Source organism: Musca domestica, unplaced genomic scaffold, assembly GCF_030504385.1.
Source record: "Musca domestica strain aabys unplaced genomic scaffold, Musca_domestica.polishedcontigs.V.1.1 209, whole genome shotgun sequence".
In the NCBI taxonomy this organism is placed as follows: Eukaryota; Metazoa; Arthropoda; class Insecta; order Diptera; family Muscidae; genus Musca; species Musca domestica.
The window spans coordinates 325,068-348,024 of record NW_026712257.1 but is presented as its reverse complement, the minus strand read 5'-3'; the positions used below and the strand labels follow the sequence as shown (position 1 = coordinate 348,024).

At 32.1% G+C, this 22,957-nt stretch overlaps 1 protein-coding gene across 5 annotated transcripts in view; it reads left to right on the top strand.

The window, feature by feature from the left end:
• Nucleotides 1-1,503: 1,503 nt before the first annotated feature.
• The window catches only part of LOC101888489 (uncharacterized), a 67,718-nt gene continuing 46,264 nt past the window's right edge, over nt 1,504-22,957 (top strand). For 2 of the 5 annotated variants that reach the window (XM_059122636.1, XM_005186710.4), the window contains exon 1: nt 1,941-2,221. The gene's annotated coding sequence lies outside the window, so the exon portion shown is untranslated. Of the gene's footprint in view, nt 1,682-1,940; nt 2,222-22,957 lie in introns of those variants that run through there. The other 3 variants (XM_005186714.4, XM_005186712.4, XM_059122635.1) reach the window with 2 other exon arrangements.

Here is a 22,957-nt window from a genome sequence, read left to right as displayed (position 1 = left end):
GTTTATTAAGAAAAATTCTTTAAAAAATCCACGTTTATTAAAAAAAGTATTAAAAAATTTACCATTATTAAGATAAATTCTTTAAAAAATCCACGTTTATTAAACAAAAAAAATCTTTAAAAAATTTACGTTTATTAAAAAAAGTATTAAAAAATTTACCATTATTAAGATAAATTCTTTAAAAAATCCACGTTTATTAAACAAAAAAAATCTTTAAAAAATTTACGTTTATTAAGATAAATTCTTTAAAAAATCCACGTTTATTAAGAAAAATTCTTTAAAAATCCACGTTTATTAAAAAAAATTCTTTAAAAAATTTACGTTTTTTTTTTTTTTTTTTATTTAAAAAATCTACGTTTATTAAAAAAAAAATCTTTAAAAAATTTACGTTTATTAAGAAAAATTCTTTAAAAAATCCACGTTCATGAAGGCGTCTTTTAGAAAAATTCTTTAACAAATCCACGTTTATGGAGGGGATAGACCCTCAGAAAAATTCTAAAAAAGTCGACGTTTTTGGTAACCATGGCCCTTCAGAAAAATCCTTTAAACCATCCACGTTTGTCCTTCAGAAAAATACTTTAAAAATCCATGTTAATGAAGAGAAAGGTCCTTTAGAAAACATCTTAAAAAATCCACATTTATAGCTACGATAATCCTTTAGAAAAATTCGTTAAAAATTCACGATTATGGTTGCGATAATCAGATATTATTCTTTTAAATTATGGCTGCCAAGGTCCTTTAAAAAAATCATAAAAAATCACTTCCAAAAAATTCTTAAAAAACTACATTTTGGCTGAGGTGGTACTTTAGAAAAATTTGACTTAATGGACTACAATCCAATCTTTTTTAACAGGTTTTGACATATGAGCCAAGCCCAAAGTTTAGGACTTCTAAGGCAATTTAATAATTTAGGGCTTCTCTTGGGACAGTCTACAAAAACATTTTTCTAATTTCTCTGAACCTTTTCTGATTCTCTTTACCTTTCTGAGCCACTGTATCTTTCTTATCTGCTCCATATCTCGGTGTCTTAAGAACAAGTGAAAAAACGTTAAAGAAAAAGGGAAAATTTTTACACAAAATTCACACGTCCCTTATATTTTTGGGAATTTTGTAACGAAATGGAAAACTTGGCCAACTGAAAAAGTTCTTAACCAGTTTTTAGCTGGGCCGATTGCGAAGATGCTATTCACAGGTTAATATTTTGATTAAAAAGCAACAACATAGCAACATAGAGTAATATTTTGTTGTTGTTGTAGCTGGTGTTGATTGTTTTTCTTTCTCTGCATATGAGATCAATCGCTCGATCGATCAGTTGTGTAGTACCAACCCATGTCTGTCTGCCTGTCTGTCCATTACAAAAAATAACTGCCTTCTGCTGTTACCTGTTAGCAATGAGCAATAGCTGCAATTCGCCTCAGTTTTTTTTTTTTTTGAGATCACTATTCGCCGCACTACACAATCTTAAGCCGCTATATGATGGCATAAGCGTCTTTAGTCTGGCTTTACCTGTTGCTTGAGAAACACGTATCTACCGTTGAAACGCCGTTGTCGTGTCGTTTTGTTTGGTTTTTGGTTTCTGACGTTTTGAACCGTTTCCAAAAACTAGCCGGTCGAGAAGACATTCCATTTATCCGTCATCCCCCCGACCTCAGCAGCAACAACTGCCAAAGAGTTGAGAAATGTGAGTGTATGGGTTATTTTGGAGTACCTGAGTCGTATGGAAGTCAAGAAGAGATATCTGTGTGTGTGTGTGTCTTCGTCTGTTGTATTTTCTTTTCAATTCATACAAACCAGTGACTTTGCCACAATGGCTATGAACGGGTTCAAAAAGTGTGTATGTATGTGTATGTGAGTCTTGGCCAGGCTTAGCAATGTCTTATGTTAGTTGTTGTATTTTTTTTTTGGCATTTTTGTCTATATTCAGTCTTGGAGTTGCTTATACCACTTTGAAACCGCTTCGAGGTGGTAGAGGTGTTGCTCGAAAGATTTCTTAAGCCAGTTTCAGTGAGTGTTTGGCCTTCGTGTGGTACGGTACAGTAAACGGATATTAACTGAAAGACGAATTCAAGAAACGAAGAAGAAGAAAAGAAATAAAATTCAAATGAGTGAATGAAAAAAACATTAACTAAAGAAGAAAAAAAGAGGTTGCTTCTTCATCTCAAAAAAGTGAGAGAGTGATTTGATTTGGAGTGTCTGGGCAGCATCTAGCCAAAACCAAAGTGTATGTGTCACGATTTTTAAGAAAACCAAGAAATTATATAAAATTGAAATAAGAATGGATTAAAAAAGCAACATGAGACAAATAACCATATGAAAAGGATATTAATTGATTTAAATTAAAGAAAAGTGTTAAGAAAATCAAATAACAAAAAATCACACACACACACACACACCCAATGATGGATACCCTGGATTAAAACATCAATAAATTTGATTGCTACCACCTGAAAAAAAAGAGAAACCCTAAGTAAAAAATAATAAAGGTTTCTTGTGAAATTTCATTTTTGTTCACCAGAAATCATTAGCTTTGTTCGAGATATCTGTTTTTATTTTTTTTTTTTTGCCAACAAGTCACCGCTCAATGGCCAGTATCTCTTGGAAACTGTATAGAAATTGCACGAATTGTGTCATTAACTTGACGATTTGCCATGTTTTGCTGTTTTAGAGAGTTGTTGTCTATTTAAGCGTGTTATATTGAGAAGGGGCCACCGCCACCATCGTGCGCCAGTTATAGCTCTAACTCTAGCTCCAGCCATAGTTAATTTCTTTACTTGGAGTTTTTGCTGCCTTTTTTTTTTGTGTTACACATAGATAAATCAAATCGTTTTTCTCTCTCTCCATTGCTTTTCTAAGATTGCAACAAACATCGACAGGCTGTAAACCGCAGAAATACCACCACAAACATCACCATCACCAAGTGCTAACCGCAGCTGCACCAGCACCAGCACTTGCATTTAATGCAACTCCATTTTGCAAACACCGCCAGAGTTGAACAAGTTCGAGATTCGATTTACAATCGGTCTAAATGGATTTTCGAATACCCTTCAATGGCAGGAATTTGCTAAGGAGGGGATACAAATTTTGTGGAAGAAAAGTTTTAGGGTTTTGTCTTTTGAGTTGTTTGGACTCAGAAAAATCTGATCCTCAATCATAGCCCCTTTAAAGTTTGGCTCAGATGACTTGCTGTGGATGTCTTGGTTTCCGTCCTGAAAGGGGTAATTTCCTCAAAATGTTCTATAAATATGAAATGGAAAATATATCTTCAAATAAAAAATAGAACCAATGCAGAAGCTGACAGATATCGAAATTCGATTAAACGAGAGGTTAGATTTCATTGCAAACACCGCCAGAGTTGAACAAGTTCGAGATTCGATTTTCAATCGGTTTAAATAGATTTTCGAATACCCTTCAATGGTAGGGAGGGGGAATACAAATTTTCAGAAATAAAACTTTTCGGGTTTTTCCTTTTGAGTTATTTTGACTCAGACACATTTGATCCTAAACCATAGTCCCTTTAAAGTTGGCATGCTGTGGATGTCATGGTTTCCGTACTGAAAGGTCAAATTTCCTCAAAATGTTAAACTAGAGATTATATTTCATTGTAAACATCGCCAGAGTTGAATAAGTTCGAGATTCGATTTACAATCGGTCTAAATGTATTTTCGAATACCCTTCTGGAACAAAACTTTACGGTGTTTTTCCCTTTGAGTTGTTTGGACTCAGAAACATCTAATCCTAACCCATAGTCCCTTTAAACTTTTGCTCAGATGACTTGCTGTGGATGACTTGGTTTCCGTCCTGAACGGGGTAATTTCTCGAAAATGTTTGACAAATAAACAAGTAAAAAAACATTAAGTTCGGCCGGGCCAAACTTTTAATACCCTCCACCCTAGGGTAAAAGAACATTAGAAAAAATGTGGCAAAAAACATTAAAATGCGAATATCGGGAGGTACCGTTATATAGGGGCTACACCAACACGTGCACCTATAATTACAATGTTTCGCCACACGACCTAGGACCCATTATGACCCACAAATACCAACTTTTACACAAATCAGTGAAAAAATATGGCATAAATCATCAAAATACCGAATATCGGGAGGTACCGTTATATGGGGACTATACCAGAACGTGGACCTATACATGCAATGTTTTGCTACACGCTCAGGGACCCGTTGTGACCTACAAATACCAATTTTCAGACAAATCCGTGAAAAAATGTGGCATAAATCATCAAAATACCGAATATCGGTAGGTACCGTTATATGGGGGCTATACCAAAACGTCGACCTATACATGCAATGTTTTGCCACACGCTCAGGGACCCGTCATGACCTACAAATACCAATTTTCAGACAAATCCGTGAAAAAATGTGGCATAAATCATCAAAATACCGAATATCGGTAGGTACCGTTACATGGGGGCTATACCAAAACGTGGACCTATACATGCAATGTTTTGCCACACGCTCAGGGACCCGTCATGACCTACAAATACCAATTTTCAGATAAATCCGTGAAAAAATGTGGCATAAATCATCAAAATACCGAATGTCGGGAGGTACCGTTATATGGGGACTATACCAGAACGTGGACCGATATATCTCATTTTCAATACCAACCATCCTAGGGACAATACACACACTTGTGCCAAATTTCAAAGGTCTACGTCAAATAATGTGTGCTCTATCGTGATTTCAACAGACAGACAGACAGACAGACGGACAGACAGACGGACAGACAGACAGACAGACGGACATCGCTAAATCGTCTTAGAATTTTATGCTGATTATGAATATATATACTTTATGGGGTCTACGACGAATATTTAGAGGTGTTACAAACGGAATGACAAAGTTAATATACCCTCCTACCCATGGTGGAGGGTATAAAAAGTAAAACCAGTACAGAAGCTGAAAGTTATCGCAATTTGATTAAACGGGAATTAATCGCATGGCGATTGAATTTGTCCGTCATCGGCTTTTTGGTTAGATTCCATAGATCATCTTGGACTGATTTTCGTGATCCCATGTCTAAGTTTCTCAAACTTGTTTTCGAGTTCAAGTTTTTGGCTTTTTCTTGGGTCCAAAATGGGCCAATAGACTTAATATATTTTTCGATCACAATCGAATCAGAAGCTGTATAAGTTCGAAATTCAATTATCTCTTTTAAGGACATTGACATTTTAATCAGGTTCCATAAATCATGTTTTACTGATTTTAACATCCCAAATCCAAGGTTCTCTTGAAACTTTGTCTCAGGTCCAGAGGATACAAAACTTGATAGAGAAATAATAGCGAAGAGATTCAACTTGTCCGGTATTGAATTTTAAATTGGGTTCCATCGATTATGTCTAAGTTCTTCAAACTTGTTCCCAGGTCCAATTTTTTGTCCTTTTTTTGCCTAAATTTGGCGATTTTTCTAAAATGCTCGAAATTAATTTTACGGGACAAGGTCTAGTTGCTCAACGTCTAAGTTCCTCAAACTTGTTCCAGGTCAAAATTTTTGCCTTTTTCTTGCCTAAAATTTATAATTTTTCTAAAATGCTCGAGTTGGTTTTTACGGGACAAGGTCTAGTTGCTTAAAGACTAAGTTTCTCAAACTTGTATCCAGGTTCAATTTTTTGTCTTTTTTTTTTTGCCTAAAATGGGTATTTTTTTCTAAAATGCTCAAGGTTCTTGATTCGGGACAATGTATTGACTTTTTGATTAGACTCCATGAGATCCCAAATCCTAGGCAGTCCTGAAATTTTGTCTCAGGTCCAAATGTTTGTATTTTTCTTTAATCTGGTTCTATCGATCGTCCTGTTGGACTGATTTTTTAGTTAACAAATCCCAGACCCTACTTGAAATTGGGCTTAGGTTAAAAGTGATATCTTTTCTTGTCTGAAATGGACGATATTCCAAAAGGACAAGGCATTGACTTTTTGATTAGACTCCATGAGATCCCAAATCCTAGGTTGTTCTGCAACTTTGTTTCAGGTCCAAATGTTTACCTTTTTGGACTGATTTTTTGAGACTCCCACGCCCTCCCTGAAATTGTGCTTAGTTCAAAATTTTTTTCTTTTCTTGTCAGAAATTGACGATATTCCAAACCGGCTCGACAAATATGAAAATGGATTTTATATCCACTTCGATCCACAATCGAACTAGGAGTTGAAATAATTCAAAATTTGATTATATCCAGTCAAGGCGTCAAGGTCCGGCAGTGACTTCCTTTTACTGCACAGAAAGGGAAAGGATAATCCAGTTTTGCTCCAACTTTGAAAACCCTAATATTTGCATCTGTGCTAGGAAGGTGCGAAAATGGACGATATCGGTCCACTCCATTAAGTACCTACCTCCCCCACAAAGGCTCATGAAGTTCATAAAAGCCCGAAATTAACATTCGATTCCATTTAGACTTGGCACATCTCAAAATTTCTATCAACACAAGATCTGTTATAAAGATGGTAGAGATTGGACCATTTATTCTGGTACCACCCCCACAAAGTCTGAAAGTTTTGAATTACCAAAAACGATCAAGGAAAGAGAAATAAACATGCAACTCTCACACACACAAACATTTTGGCTAACACAAGATCTGTTGTGAAGATGATATATATCTGCGAACCCCGTCTGGTACCTCACCCACAAAATGTCACAATTTTCCGTACTTTTATCTGTCATGACTTTTGAAACAAGTAAGCGATTCTTTACAACTTGCTATATTTAAATATTTCTCTCAACCAGAAACCTGAGATGAATATGGAATTTATGATTTCGAATAAAATTGGATATAAATGTTCGATTTTCTTATAATTTTGTCCATAGCAATATTTTTATCTGTATTATATGAAACATGAAATGGAATACTTCGGTCGACTATATCTGGTATCTTCCGCACTTTTTAACATTTTCTAAAAATTATCACATATAAAGTAAAGGAAGTAAGCAATATTGCCCAAATCTGGCACGTCTCAATATTTATATCATATTTAGTAAGGTCCAAAACGAAATAGACAATATTAACCCATTCCTTCGCAACCTTCTCCATAGAGGGTCAACAATTTGAGTAGTCATAACAGAAGTCAAAATATATTTAAATAATCGAACATTGGCTGAGAGTATACATCTGTCGGCAAAACCGACTGGTACTTTTTAACTGCTTTGTTTTTATTTGTAGTATTTTCTACATTGAAGGTACGAAATATACCAAAATGTACAAAATTGTAGGGTATTATTAATAAAAATGTGTTGGTATGGAAATTGCGCATGAGGCTTGTATTGGGAATAATTGAGACAATATTTTTGGAAATCTCGGAAAGCCTCGTATGAGGCTTATATTTTCTATGGTGGGATAAATTCAATCAATATTTTTGAAAATTCTATTTGTAGAATATTAAAAGGTACAAATTGGTCAAGATGGGTATTATGGAAATTGTTATTATGAAATGGTGGAAAATAATTAGAACTTTGTTTTCGAACTCGAACCTCGCTTTTCGATACACATTCACTTTGCCTCTGTTACTCATTATTTGGTAATAAGTGAAATAAATTTTTTGCATTGCAAATTTTCAATGCAAAGATAGTCTGCTTTCATTACTTTGAAATGAGTAATTTGGCTCACATGGATTCCCAATTTTTGCTGGGAATATAAACATTAATACCAAAATAAACTCCTATTTGAAAATTTCGTAATTGTAGAGTAATATTTAACCCCTAATAGATATCAATCAAACCACTATTTTTTACTATTCAGACCAGATTTCCTTGAAATGATGAGCTATATATCAAATTCTTTTCCCGGGAAAACAAATTCTCTAAGGTACCCTAAAATCACCTTAAGAATTTCGCATATCATAAAACACTAAATTAAATATTTTTATCTCCCGAAAAAAAAAAAAAAAACAACAAAAACATTCACATTTTACCCACAATTTCAATTAGCCGCCAGTCAGCCAGCCTACACCATGACCATTTATTTACTTAGCCTAATCAGGTTCTTGGAAGCGAACGTAAGATTTCGGTTGTATGTTTCAAACCGTTAAATCAACACACAACACTTGTCATACCATTGTAGAGAGAGAGAAAGAGCAGAGATAGATATGCATGTATTTATGTGTGTGTGTGGAAAACAAATACAAAACCCCAGAGTGAAAAATACTGTAAATTCAACAAGTGTTTCCAACACCGCCAGCAACAGAAGAAGTAGAAGAAACAGAATTGTTCATCTATTGTTGGTGTTGTTGTTGTTGCTGCTGGTGGTGGTACTATTGTGCATATTGTGGTAAATATAGTTTTTTCCTTTACTTTATTGTTGTGAAAAAGTCTACAATATAAAAAACAATAACAACAACGACCACAAAACAAGAAGGTAAAAACACAACTAACTAAGAAGACGAAGTAGAAGTAGTAGAAAGAAACATGTTGAACAAAACATGCAATACCAACCGCATGCATGCAGTTGTAGTATCAGGCTCGATTAGAAGTAACCAACCAACCGACCGACATATTTATGTTGAACGTTGTATGCAGGTATTTTCTGAGCTTTGTACGGGCCATAATAGAGACTGCAACACCAATACCATGTCATCTTTCCCGCTTGGATCTTTGTAACGAATTATAAAGAATTCCAAAGGTAGTGGTGGTATAACACCTGAAGTTGAAAAAAAAAAACTATCAAAACTTCCAAAAAATTCGTCTAACCACAAAACAAGTTTGTTGCCTAAGTCTTTCGTTTTTTCGTTGTTTATTCAAGGGAATAGAAATAGATAGATATAATTTTGTGATGTTATTTCTATTAATTAGCATAATTTCTTGATTTTTTGTGTTATTTATTCTCTTGTCTAAGCTACGAACTCAAAACCCACCAAAAACATATTCAAGCCAAACAATTTGACATCATTCAATTCCGTTTTCTTTTTTTCTGCTGAGAATATATTCAAATCTCACTACCTGGGAGTGGCAAGCAAAGCTGGTCTTAAGCGTTTTTTTAGGTTTTTTTTTCGATTTTGTTAAAAGTATGCAACATGAATATTGAAGAACTTGTATTATACAATAAAAAACGACCATACAACAAATTAAAAGAATAAATATTGAAGAATTTCTGGAATTTCTCATATCGAAGCTAAACTGAAAGTTGCTTTTTTACATATCAATGGCTGGTGGATGGCAACATTTGGCATTTATTCTTGTATGAATTATGGGTATGTTTACATATTTTTTGTAGGTACTCGTACTCCTGGTTGCCAATACAATTGTAAAAGTCTTTTTTCTCCATTTCTGTTTAAATGTGTGTGGGTAATTGTGTGCTAAATTAACCTACTCTATTTTAATTCACGCAAACCAGCTTCGATGTACACACGAGCGAACAATACAGTGTTCTGGGCCATTATTAATAACCGTTGTAAATTTCTCCAGCCATTTAATTGACATAAATTTATGATGGTAATAATAAGGATATAAATTGAAAAACATTTATGTTAATAATTTTCAATTAAAGTTTATAATTTGTCCATATTCAAAGTAATATTGAAAGAAAATAACATTCAAATAGTTTCAAAGGAAATTAAAAATAAAAACATTAAAGGAAATACCTGCATTCTTGGTTAAAAACGCAGTATACCAATATATGTGGTCGAAAGTGTGACAAAATATTTTGGGAAATAATTTTTCATAGTCATGGTAGGCTATTCATTCGATTTTAAGCAATTTTCACGGAAAATCGAGGTGTGGTGAATTTTTTAGAAACTCACCACGACTTAAAATTTTATGGAATCAAATATTTGTCATATTTCCATAAATTCTACATAGATTTTATTCACATTTGACTAATCGATCCACCTACTAGGTGGCGAAATTCGTAAATTGAAGTATAAAAATATAAAAGTGGAATTCAAATTATTTTTATAGCTTTTTTGAAGCTTATAAACACTTATAAGTAAATATGCTAAAACGGGACAGAAAGGTCAAAATTTTTATGGATGCTTTTTTATGATTTTTTTATTGTTGAAAAAAAAAAAAAAACATTAATGTTAATACCTATATTCTTGGTTAAAAACAAAGTATGTAAATGTTTGTGGCCCAAAAGAGACATAAAATGTTTTGGGAAAAAATTTTCATTGTAGACTATATATTCGATTTAAAGCAATTTTCAAGAAAAATCGAGGTGTGGTGAATTTTTGAGAAACTCACCACGAGCTGAAATTTGATGGGATCAAATATTTGATGGATTACCACAAATTCTATATAGGTTTTACTCGAATATGACCGATCGTTCGAACTACTGGGTGGTGAAATCCGTACATTGAATTGAATTTTAAATGATAAACTGCTTATAAAAAACTAGTAAATGCCGGACTTAAGGGTACAGTTTTTCAATACACAATGTTGTTTTTTAATCGAGGTATTTTTTGTTTTAAAATATTTTTTGAAAAAATAAGATTTTGAATAAATATTAATGAAATTATAAATTCAATATTAAAATTGTAGCCAATAACAAATAAAAATATACACACATTTTTAAAATGATTAAAATGCGTTTTTAAGAGATTTTTGTTTCAAATGTAAAAAAAGCACAATTTCCTCAAAATTTGGCAATTTTTTCTAAATTTCTACAATTTTGAATTTCTTTACGAACCGTATTTGGTCAAAAATATGTTCAATTTCGTAATTAAAAAAAATATTTTATAATTATATCGTTTATTTACTTCAACCAAATTCCAGAAAAATCAAGGTGTGGTGAATTTTTTAGATATTCACCACGAGCCATAATCACTTAAAAATCGATTATTTGATGTATTTTCGTACATTCTGTATTATTTTTGCTTACCATATTATACTTTTAATGGTACATAGTGGTGAATTCACAAATTGAGGCAAATCGTTGGATTTTTTAAATTTTTCTAAAGTGTTGGATTTTTATTGATTTAATATATATAAATTTAAAAGTTATTATTGAATTTCAATAATTTGATTCAATGCTGAAGAAAATTCTCACCACGAATTTCGGTTTTGGCGCAAAACAAAATAAAGCTTTACCACAACTTACAAGACCACACTTCATGCCATTAGACGTTTTCCATGATAATAGAGAGAGAGAGAGAGATCCACTTGAAAGTAATTTATTTTTCGGAAAAAAACCTAGTATGTTGAATTTTTTGGAGAAACTCACCACGTGTTGAATTTTCTAGAAATCGAAGAATTATTTGGTTTGTATAATTTTGTGGTCAGAAAATTGTATTTCTTTTCTATTTTTTTTTAAGAAATTACAGTGTGGTGAATATTATGCTTATCGCAAAATGGTCAATTATTCTTATAAAAATGAGGGCTAGACATTTTTATTGGACATTTAAATAGAAAATCATAAAGAAAACACAAAATATTCATTTTTTATTATTTTTTTTTTTTTTTTTTGATAAATTAATTTTTGATGAATATTAATTTAATCTTCAAAATCACTTTTTTTAACTCAAAAAGTGGTGGGTTGAAATTCTCCTAAAATGTAAATATAGCGAAGATAAGAAAAGATTTTCTACGTTTATCAAGAAAGTATTGTTTACTTCATTGGAAATATTCGAGAGAGCGAGAGCGAGGAAGTTAGGGAGGAAGGAACGAGCTAAAGATATGGAAAGTTAAGACTCAGGGTAAGACTCAGGGTTTGACCCTCCCTCATTTCTTACCCATTAAACATTTATTTTATTTTGAGATATTAAAAATAACATCTCCCCAATTTATTGCCCAAACACTGTGCCCCTGTGTATTCTCATTAATGTCTTTGTTTTTAATTAAAATGTTTTTTAACCGGGAATTCTTTAGCACAATTTCAACAACTATGACGACAAGACAAGAAAAGCAAGGAAAGAAAGAAAAAATATAGAGAGGCAAACAACAAGAAAGAAAAACTGGAACACTTGAAAGGCTTATCTTGTAGGGTAACATGGCATATGGGAATAATTGGCAACTAAACAATGCTTTTCTCATTACAACCTAAGGATAACCAGTTTATGTGTAATCAGCCACAACATGCCAAGTTAAGTTATTGCAAAACAGAGTCCCCTAAGGCAACAATGGGTGGCGGCTTCCTTTTTACTGTTTTTAAGCAAAAATCAATAATTAATAATTAAGTGATCACCAGCATCAGGGCCATGAGGGCCTTGGATTATAAAATACTCCTCAATGTATGGAGAAAGTTACAAAGTAGCCAAGAGAAGAAAAAACGGCATTATTTTTAAATTAACTTGTATTGGTAAAAACAACAACAAATTGTCATTAACTTGGGTGGCAGGCTGGCCGTGCGTAAGTTATTTATTTAGAAATTTTTTGATGGGAAAAATGTTGACTTTAACAAAAGTAATAATAAAAAAAATAACAACAAAACATTGTTGGCTAATAAATCTTTTAGAGTACCCCCTCCCCTCCTACCCTATCATCCATTGTAATAAATGCCCCCAAAGCAATTTGTAGTAACAACGGAAGCAACTGGGCAAGTGCTGGAGATAATGGTGGTAAATGACCAAATGTTTAGCACCCAACGTCTGTCCATGCCATTGATCATCAAAGGTAGTTGGGTTAAAGTAATAACTTCGGCCCCCTTTACTTTTTTTCTTTAATTGAGATAGACTTTACAATTAAGAAAGAAAAAAACTGTTTTCGTTTTCATTTCTTTCTTTTGTTTCCCCCAATTGAAGTGAAATCAGCTGCCATTGTCATCATTGGGGAGAAAAAAAAAATTATTTGATTTGGGGTTTGGCAAAGTATTTTAAAAACTATTTCTCATTGCCCAGCTATTGTTGGGAATTGTGAATAACTATGACTCATTTTCTAAATAATTATTAGAAATATTTTCAAGATGAGATCTTTTCACATTTCAAACAATAAATTACTTGGCAAGGGAGGGAGCATCAAGCTGAGAATTTAAAAAACATTAACAAAAGAATGTTGGTTTTTTTAATGCACTGCATGTCTTCTCCGTCTTCATTCAAGTTAATTGTTATGGCGAATAGATTATTTTATTTTTTTTGTCAATAAGAATTAATGTTTCTGGTATTGTGGTTTGCATGTTTAACCAAAATGTGTGGGTTATTTTATAATGTGACATTTGCATCGCACAAAATTAAGTTTCCGTAAGGCAAACATAATTTCTATGTATAGAAAATGTTGAAAATTTCTTAAATTTTAATTTCCGCCAAAAATTCGCGGTGTGGTGAATTTTTGAAGAAACTCACCACGGCCTGAAAATCCCTGCAAGTAAAAATTAAGAGCATTACAAATGGTTTTAGATTTTAGTGTCTAGTTATATTAAAAGGTTTTATTTAGTGGTGAAGTTGCAATTATGGGCTAAATGGGAATGTTTAATGAAATGTGAATATTAATTTTTTTACAAATGTTTACAAAAGTTTTGGAAGAGAATATACATATGTTAAACGTTTTTGTAAAATGGAGATATGGTGAATTTAAATACCTATAATTGAAAAATAGTTTTTTAGAAATAGGAAATAGGTTTTGAAAGTTATTTCAGCAATAATAGGTCACATAAAAGATAATTTAAAATTCTTAATTATTTTTCAAAATGTTCCCCTTATTATTGAAAACCCAGCTTTACACAATCTAATCACTCGATTATGCTAAAAATTTCCTGAAATTCACTGCATCAGTTTCACTTTTCATCGGCTAACAAATTGTTTTAAAGAATTTATTTTCAATTTGTAGGAATGTTTTCTCACATTGTGACGACATTTTTTCTCACTTTATGCCGGATGTGTACATAATCATAATAAACTTTAATAAAAAAATGTCAGAAATACACAAATTTACAATGGCTTAGCTCATAAACTAATGTTTAAGCAGTTTTGTGGCTTTGAACACAAGTTGAAGGTAAATTATTGCCCTAACACACATTTTTAGGCAAAGGGGCACGGGGTACTAAATTTCCTTGTAGAAAACAAAAAGGGCTGCTCTTTTTATTGCGGTATATTAAAAAGATTGGCGACAAAAGTGAGAGCTAATGAAAATTAGTTTAAACAAATTTTTAGTAAAAAAATTACAGTTAAAAATATTTTTAGTTAAAAAAAAAAGAGTTACAGCATCAAAAATGGGTCGAAGGGTTTGCAAGGCAGCTTCATTGGTCGAATATTGATTTGAAAATTTTTTTATGTCATTTTGAGAATATATCATAATGTGGTGAATTTCTCACCACTAGGTGAAATTGCCAGAAATCGAAATATAAACATTTTATATTGATTTTTATGGACAAATTTTTATTGATTTTTTTTTAATGGAATCGGAAATTCCGACTGGTTAGTCATAGGAACTAAATTCCCTTTTAGTAAAAATAAATGGTTATTTTTTTAGCAGCACTTAAATAAGCTTACGGACGAAGGTGAGAGCGAATGAAAATTAGCTGGAAAAACATTTTGTGTCAAAAAGAAAGACTTACAGCATCAAAAACGGGTCGAAAGGTTTGCAAAGTAGATTTTTTTGGTCAAATATTGCTTGTGAATATTTGTTTATGCCATTTTCAAAAAAAACAAGTTAAAAAGCAGTAAGTTCGGCCGGGCCGAACTTTCAATACCCTCCACCATTTACAACGAATTTGGAAATTTTCAAAAAATAAAATCCTTAAAAAATTCTGTTAAAATTTTAAAAATACCGAATATAGCCGTTATGTTGGGGTCTATACGACGTGGACATACATATGCATTGTTTGTCATAAGCCATTACCATATTCAAATTCGAAACTGGACCCGCACCGACAATTTTCTGTCACAGACTGTAGTTCCCATAACGAACTTCAAATATCAAATTTTAAACAATTCCGGTTAATAATGTCGCTAAAATCATCAAAATACCGAACATAGCGAGGTGCCGTTATATGGGGGCTATACGAAGACGTGGACCTGCACAGACAATTTTCAGTCTTAGGGTGTAGAATCCATTTGGAACTTAAAATACCAAATTTGAAACAATTCCAGTGAATAATGTCGCTAAAATCGTCAAAATACCGAATATAGGGAGGTACCGTTATATTGGGGCTATACGAAGACGTGGACCTGCAAAGACAATTTTCTGTCTTAGGGTGTAGTATCCATTTGGAACTTCAAATACCAGATTTGAAACAATTCCCATAAATAATGTCGCTAAAATCATCAAAATACCGAATATCGGGAGGTACCGTTATATGGGGGCTATACGAAGACATAGACTTGCACAGACAATTTTCTATCTTAGGGTGTAGTATCCATTTGGAACTTCAAATACCAAATTTGAAACAATTCCGGTGAATAACGTCGCTAAAATCATCAAAATACCGAAAATCCGGAGGTACCGTTATATGGGAGCTATATGAAAACGTGGACCTACATGGCCCATTTACGAACTTAACCTGCCTACTGGAAAAATAAACATGTGTGCAAAATTTTAGCCATCTATCTCAATTTATTCGAAAGATAGCGTGATTACAACAGACAGACAGACAGACAGACAGACAGACAGACAGACAGACGGACAGACAGACAGACGGACATCGCTAAATCGACTTAGAATTTTACGCTGATCAAGAATATATATACTTTGTTGGGTCTGACATGAGTATTTCGAGGAGTTACAAACGGAATGACAAAGTTAATATACCCTCCATAGTATGGTGGAGGGTATAAAAAAAAATAAATAAAGTGTGGTGAATTTCTCGAGAAACTCACCACGAGGTGAAATTACCGGAAATCAAATGTTCAATGTTTTAAATAAGATTTTATGGGAAAATTTTCAATTTTGTGTCATTCTAAAGAAGTTACAGAGAAGTGTTTTTTTATTTTATTAATTACTGAAATTTTTAAATGTAATTGAAAATTTCGAGTTTTTAGACATAGGGCAGTCGTAAACAAAAAGTTTTATTTTTATTATGTGAGAACTAATGAAAATTACTTGGAAAGCATTTTGTGTCGAAAAGAAAGACTTACAGCATCAAAAATGGATCGAAAGGTCTACAAGGCAGCTTTTTTGGTCAAATATTGATGGTGAATATTTTTTTTGTCATTTTCAAAAAAAAAAAAAAAAAAAAGTGTGGTGGTGGTTCACCACGAGGTGAAATTGCCGGGAATCGAAATTTAAAAATTTTACATTAGGTTTTATGGAAACTTTTTCCACTTTGTGTCATTTTAAAGAAGTCACCGAGAGGTGAATTTTTTATTTTATTCAGCACTGAAAAATTATTTAATAGAATTGAAAATGAAAAAAAAATTAGACATAAGACAGTGGTAAACAAAAAGATTTGTTTTGATTATGGTATTTAAAAAAGCTTACAGACGAAAGTGAGAGCTAATGACCAGAAGGAATGGTCCTATCTATACTTTGTTGTGATAGAAATTCTAAATTTGGAAACTTTGTGGGGGGAGGTACCAGAAGGAGTGGGCTGATATATTCCATCTTCAACCTAGACCTTGGGTTTATTAAAATATTGTGATGTGTGTAATTAACAGATAATTGGACCCTCGCAACATTTTATATGAGTTAAAATTATTCAAAATTTTGGTCTCTGTGGGAGAAGTGTTTGATAGAGTGGAAAATATTGTCCATTTTCGCACCTGACTTTGAACTAATGCAAATATTAGGATTTGTAAAGTTGGAGCAAAATCCAATTATTTTTTCTCTGCAGTAAATTATTTTCTTTGAAAATATTGACATTTTGTGGGGGAGGTACCAGAAGGAGTGGACCGATATGGCCCATCTCCGAACTCGATCTAAGTTTGACAATAATATTACGATGTTCCAAATCGGATACTCCCTTCGAGAGTTATCGTGCGCACCAGCTAGCCAGGTAGACAGACGGATGGATGGACATCGCTAGATCGACTCCAAATGTCCTTAAATATCTAAAAATAGATTTGTCCAAAGACACCTAGGGTCAAAAACTGTTATTTCGATGGGATACTTTTTGATCTATTAAATGACATATACCTCTCTAGCCATAAGGCTAAAGGTATAAAAATAAGTTTGAAAAAATACATATACATAGAAATATGACAAAACTAGGACTCTGAATGAGCAAAGCATGCTCGCCCTTATTCAAACGAAACCAAAAAAATAGAGTTGCTCGTTTTGATTCATCTATTCTCATGAGTACTCCCGCTCAAATTCCAGCAAGTCCTTGACAAAATTTTGATAAATATAACCTCTGACGTTTTCAAATTTTGGAAAAAAAAAACGATTTCACGTGTCATTTTCACCCAAATATTAACCAATTTGTTCCATAGAAATTAATTCTAACAATTTTTAATAGAAACAATTTTTCAATGCTAACAATTACTTTTTCATTGCTTTCTCTTACAGATCCAATTCACTTTCATTTTTTTCGGTTAATAATTAATCTTATTAAAAATAATTTCAACAATGAAATTTTCAATTTCCATGGAAGTCTGATTAAAGCAATTATGAGTTTTTATTTTTTCAAATAATTTAATTAGTTGCAGCTAGAACTGCTTACGTTTATCTATAAAAAATTTGGCTTCTCTTAAAATTTTATTTTGTGTTGAAAATGGTCCATATGACATCAAGGGGTTAATTAACTCTGACCCCAGGCCACAAAATGTTGCCAAACTACTGGCAATCGTGTGTTGTCTTTGCTTTGAGGTTTCCTTCCGCTGTTATTTGGGTTTGCTTTGAGGCTTTTATATAAAATTGCCAAACATATGTGTTGAATGCTTGCTATTTTCGTAATATCTTGCAGCTGAAATTTGCGAAATTAAATGTCAAGTACATTTGGAACGGAAATACATAGAAAATATAATAAATGGAATAGCAAATTGGGGGGAGAAGAGAAAGGAAAACAACAAATTTTGCTCTGAATCCAAGATTTTTTTCTATTCCACATTTTTTTCTTCTTCTTTATTTTGTTTTCTTATTAAAACTTGTTTATATTTATTTAGTTTAGAGCTTGCGTTGAGTTCATTTTAAACAACAATAAAAAAAATGATAATAATCGAACTAAGTTTACAATGAGCTAAGCAAAATGTCAATTCTTTTCGATGATGCTGTTGGTGGAGTAAATGAGTGGCTTTGCCAAACCTTAAAAAAGTCTTGGTTTATTAATGATTTTATTTAGAAAAAAAGTTGAAAAAAAGTAAAAAATAACAACCAAGCCAAACCAGTTAAACGTGATGTTTAGTCATTCTTTGGAAATTTATAAAGTTGAAATCAACAGCCAGCCATAATGTATCCATCAACTTTGTCATAGTGTGGTACACCAAATCAAGTATGTGTCTTAAGTCTTTTGTTTTCTCAATAGAGAGCATGGCCAAACTCCGCTGAGATCTAGAAAAGCAAGCATGTGTTTTGAAAACATTTGGAATTCTATCGAATCAAGCTTTAATAAAAGCTTTCAATTGCGGTCACAAATGGTTTTCATTAAAATTCTTTCAAATCCATGAAACTTTAAATATTTACAATTGCTATCTCTTCACCTCTGCTCTCTTTCCATAGACTGCAGCCACAATCTTTACATTTAATTAACCCAAATCATATTTTTTTCTGTTATTTTAATTTGAAATTGTTTCATATTTGGCCTTCATAGATGAATCAGTTTTATTTGTTTCTCACCACCAAATTAATATGGCTCATAAGTGTTTAGATAAATGTGCAATTTCCTTTTAATAAAAAAGTTGAAAAGTGAATTTTTATACATACACTCAATTGTGTGTGTATGTATCGCGAAAGAGAAAAAAATCATGCACTTAAAATGAAACTATGTTTAAAACCTGTTTCCCAGCAGCTCCAAAAACAATCGAAAATGTAAAGACATTCGGCAATAGTGGCCGAACTTTGAATTATAATTGGGAAAAAATATGAAATTATCACTTGCAGTGGAACACAAATAAGACAAAGGCATATTGAAGTATGGTGAATTTTTAATTAAACTCACCGTGAGGTGAAAATTTTTAGAATTTATATTTTATATACCTTGTTACAGATTTGAGCTTTTCCATATAATTTGTTACAAAATTGGGGTTTTTTGGTTTTTTGTAAGAAGTTTTTCTTTCTCTTTGACAGATATGGCTGAAGTTTGAATTATACTCATGAACAAAATATGAAATCGTCAATTGGAAAGATTCCAAAATTAGACAAAATCCTTTTATAGAAACTAGAAGTGATATTAAAGCTTGCTGAAGCAGCTCACTCTAGGTTGAAGCATTTAGTATCTTCATATATTTAGAATTTTTTTTATTAACAATTTTCGAAATTTTAAATATTTCACCACACTCGTAATGATCCGTGTTGTGCATTTAAAAATGTAACTACCTCTTATTTTTTCGTAAAACATAATTTCAAGTCATTACAAAAAAATGCTGAATTTGTAGTTTGTTATCGTTTAATTGATTTAAAAGTAAAATATACCCAAATTTTCACTAAAATTTTGGTGAGGTGAATTTTTTTGAAACTCACCACAGGTTGAAAATTGCAGCAATCAAAGATTTTAATGTTTAGAATGATAAATATATTTAATTTCGATATGATATATTTTGAAAACATATTTACAGAAAGTTTGATGTGGTGAATTTTAAGTTTTTTTAACGTGGCTATTTTTATAAAAAAAAAAAAAATATTAATGTAAGTTTTCTCAAAATAGTAGAATGTTCATTTAAACCATCTTCATATTCAAAAAAAGCCATTTAAAAAGTGTCACGCATTAAAATTCATTTTCACCACACCCTGTACATAGTGTGTAGACGGAATTTGTGAACTTTTTGTTTGTTACTTGATTTAAAAGTAAAATATATCCAAATGTTCACTAAAATTTTGGTGTGGTGAAATTTTTTATAAACTCACCACGGGTTGAAAATTGCAGCAATCAAAGATTTGAATGTTTTGAATGTTATATATTTATTAAAAAAGAATATATATGATATATTTTGAAAACATATTTACAGAAATGTTGGTGTGGTGAATTTTAAGTTTTTTTCTAAATTAGTTTTTATACAAAAAAAAAAAAAATTTAATGTAAGTTATCTTAAAATAATGGAATGTTAATTTAAACTATCTTCATATTCCAAAAAAGTCAATTGAAAATTGTTATACATTAAAATACATTTTCACCACACCCTAAATATAGTGTTTACTTTTAATTTCTGAACTTTTTGCTTGTCAATTGTTTTAAAAATATAATATTTTCTAATTTTATCAAAAAATTTTGGTGTGGTGAACTTTTTGAGAAATTCACCAAAAAATTACAAAAATCAAAAATTTGAATGTTTGGAATGTTATATATTTATTAAAAAGAATATATATGTCGATATGATATATTTTTTACAACATATTAACAGAAAATCTGGTGTGGTGAATTTTGAGTTTTTTTTTTAAATGTGGTTATTTTATAGAAAAAACGCAAAATATTTATGCAAATTAATAGAATGTGTATTTAAACTATATTCATAGTCCAAAAATGTCATTAAGACATTGTACGCATTAAAATACATTTTCACCACACACTAAACAAAGTGTTTACTTCGAATTTTAAAAACTTTTAGTTTGTTAATCGGCTTAAAAGTATAATATTTTCTAATTTTCTCTAAAATTTTAGTGTGGTGAATTTTTTGAGAAACTCACCACTGGGTAAAAATTACAAAAATGAAAAATTTTAATGTTTAGAATGTCAAATAAATACTAGATATGATGATCTAGCAAATTTGGAGCCAAGTTTTTGGAGGTTATTTTTTTATTTTGTGTGAAAATTATAATTGACAGTGAAATGGAGGAGATGTCATATTTCCAGCGACCAAAAAATTTGGAATATATATTGCAAATGTACACCACAATGTTTATTCGCCCTCCCATATTTTATTCTCACATAATACTGAGATTGGGACATTCTGCCCTGACATTCTCGCCAAAAATGCTGCAATTTTCTGATAAAACATCGTTCCCCAAATAATTAAGTTTTCATTTTCGAATAACTTAACAATTCCCTGACTTGTGGCTGTGTGTACCAAAAACCACACACGTTTATACCATTTCATACTGGTTATTGTTGAAAACAAAAAAAACAAAGACAACCACCAAAATAAGCTTTGTGGACAAACCACCGCCAACAACATCAACAAAAACAAACTTCAAAATGTTTGGCATTTTTTAGCGAAAAAATTCAAAAATGGCAAACATATTTTTTTTTACATTGGAGCTGGTGCTGGCCGCACCGTTTTTATGCTGCCACTTTTGCTGGTGGCAGACAGACAAACAAGGGAAACTTAGTTTTGTTTTTTTTTCTTTCATCGAAGGCAGCCACAGCAACATAATGCACTTTTAATATGTTGTCCAAAAAAAAAAAGAGCTATAACCAAATGTAATCAGAAAACTAACAACAAATCGATGACTGGATGGATAGATGGAGGGGGAGGGGTCTGAGGAAAGGCAAAACTCACCCAACGACCGGTTGGGTTAAGGACAGACTGAAATGGCCCATACCAAAATGAATGGTGTGTGTTGGGATGTGGTAGACGATGATGTCGACGATGATTAGTTGCGGTGTGGTGGAGCTGGTGATTGCGCTATGAGCGCGCTTTAGAGGAGTTGGCTGGTACGCTTACTTGAAGACGGTGACGACGGCTACGACGACGCTGATGATAAAGTGAAAGTTCATACGAAAGTGTATGTTTGTTTTGTCTTTCTTTCTTTTTTATTTATTGACAGAGAAAATAATTGTACACAAAGCCACATTCACATATGTATGTACGAATGTCGATATGTACATAGGTACACATGTATGTATCGCCAGCATATCACTCATCCATATGCGGACAGGTATGGCTTTGATTTGATTACAAAGCAAACAACATCTTCAACTTGCAGCTTCCAGAAAATAAGCTTACAGTGCGGTGTTGTTATCTGATATGGCACTCTCCTCTACCTGTTGAGACATCAACAAAAAACAATCCTAGGTGTATAATTTTGTATGTATTTGTGAGTGTGTGTGTGTGCGTTAATAAAACAGTTTTTGTGGTTAACAATGCTTTAAGGTGCGTCGTCATTTGTCTATTTTTTTTGTGATTTCCCACGTTCTGTGTCAAGCATTAGATCGCAACTTCCAACACACACTCCATTTGATAAACTGCAGAATGGAATGTCTATCATGAGATTTACCTGGCAAACTGCAAAATGTTGTTCAAGAATGTTTTTCGTCGCTTTTGATTGAAACAAAGAAAAAAACGAAATATTCAAATAGTTTTGAATATTTTGCATTAGAAACACTCATAATTTGGTGGCTTGTGTTTTTGTTTTCTGTGTGTGGGAAGACCAAGTCAGGGTTATTTTGAGGAGAGTGTTATAGAAATAACTGAAGATTTTTTTTCTCTAATTTAAGTTTATTTCGCATCAAGTACTAATCTTTTTAGCGAAACACCCACATCTTGCAATTTTAAATATGAACAACTCCTTATTTTGGTTGTAGCCAATTTTGAAAATAATTCCTTAAGAATGATTTCATATTAGAAATCTGAAGAAAAAAACAGGCGGAAGTATGCCACTTTCAAATAATAAAAATTATTTTTGTACACATTCAACTAGGGAAGCATTGGTTCTACAGGTGTTTGGATCAATGTGACTTCATGTTTGAAATATGAAAAAATCGTCGGATGTTTGCTATTTTAAAATAAAACAAGTAAAATAGTATCAGTCGGTTTTGCCGACAGATGTATACCCTCAGCCTTGAGTTATTATTATTCAAACTGTTGACCCTTTATGGGGGAGTTTCCGAAGCCTTTGGCCAATATTGACCAATAGGGATCTGATATAAATATTACATCCTAACAGACTTGGGCTATAGCGAGTACTTCCTGTACTTTATATGAGCTATGTGTAATTTTTGGAAAATGCGGAAATATGCGTAAGGTAACAGATATAGCGGACCAAAGTATTCCATTTTCATACTTCATCTAATAAAGATAGAAATTTTTTTATGTTGAAAATTTGAAGGAAATCGAAAATTTATATC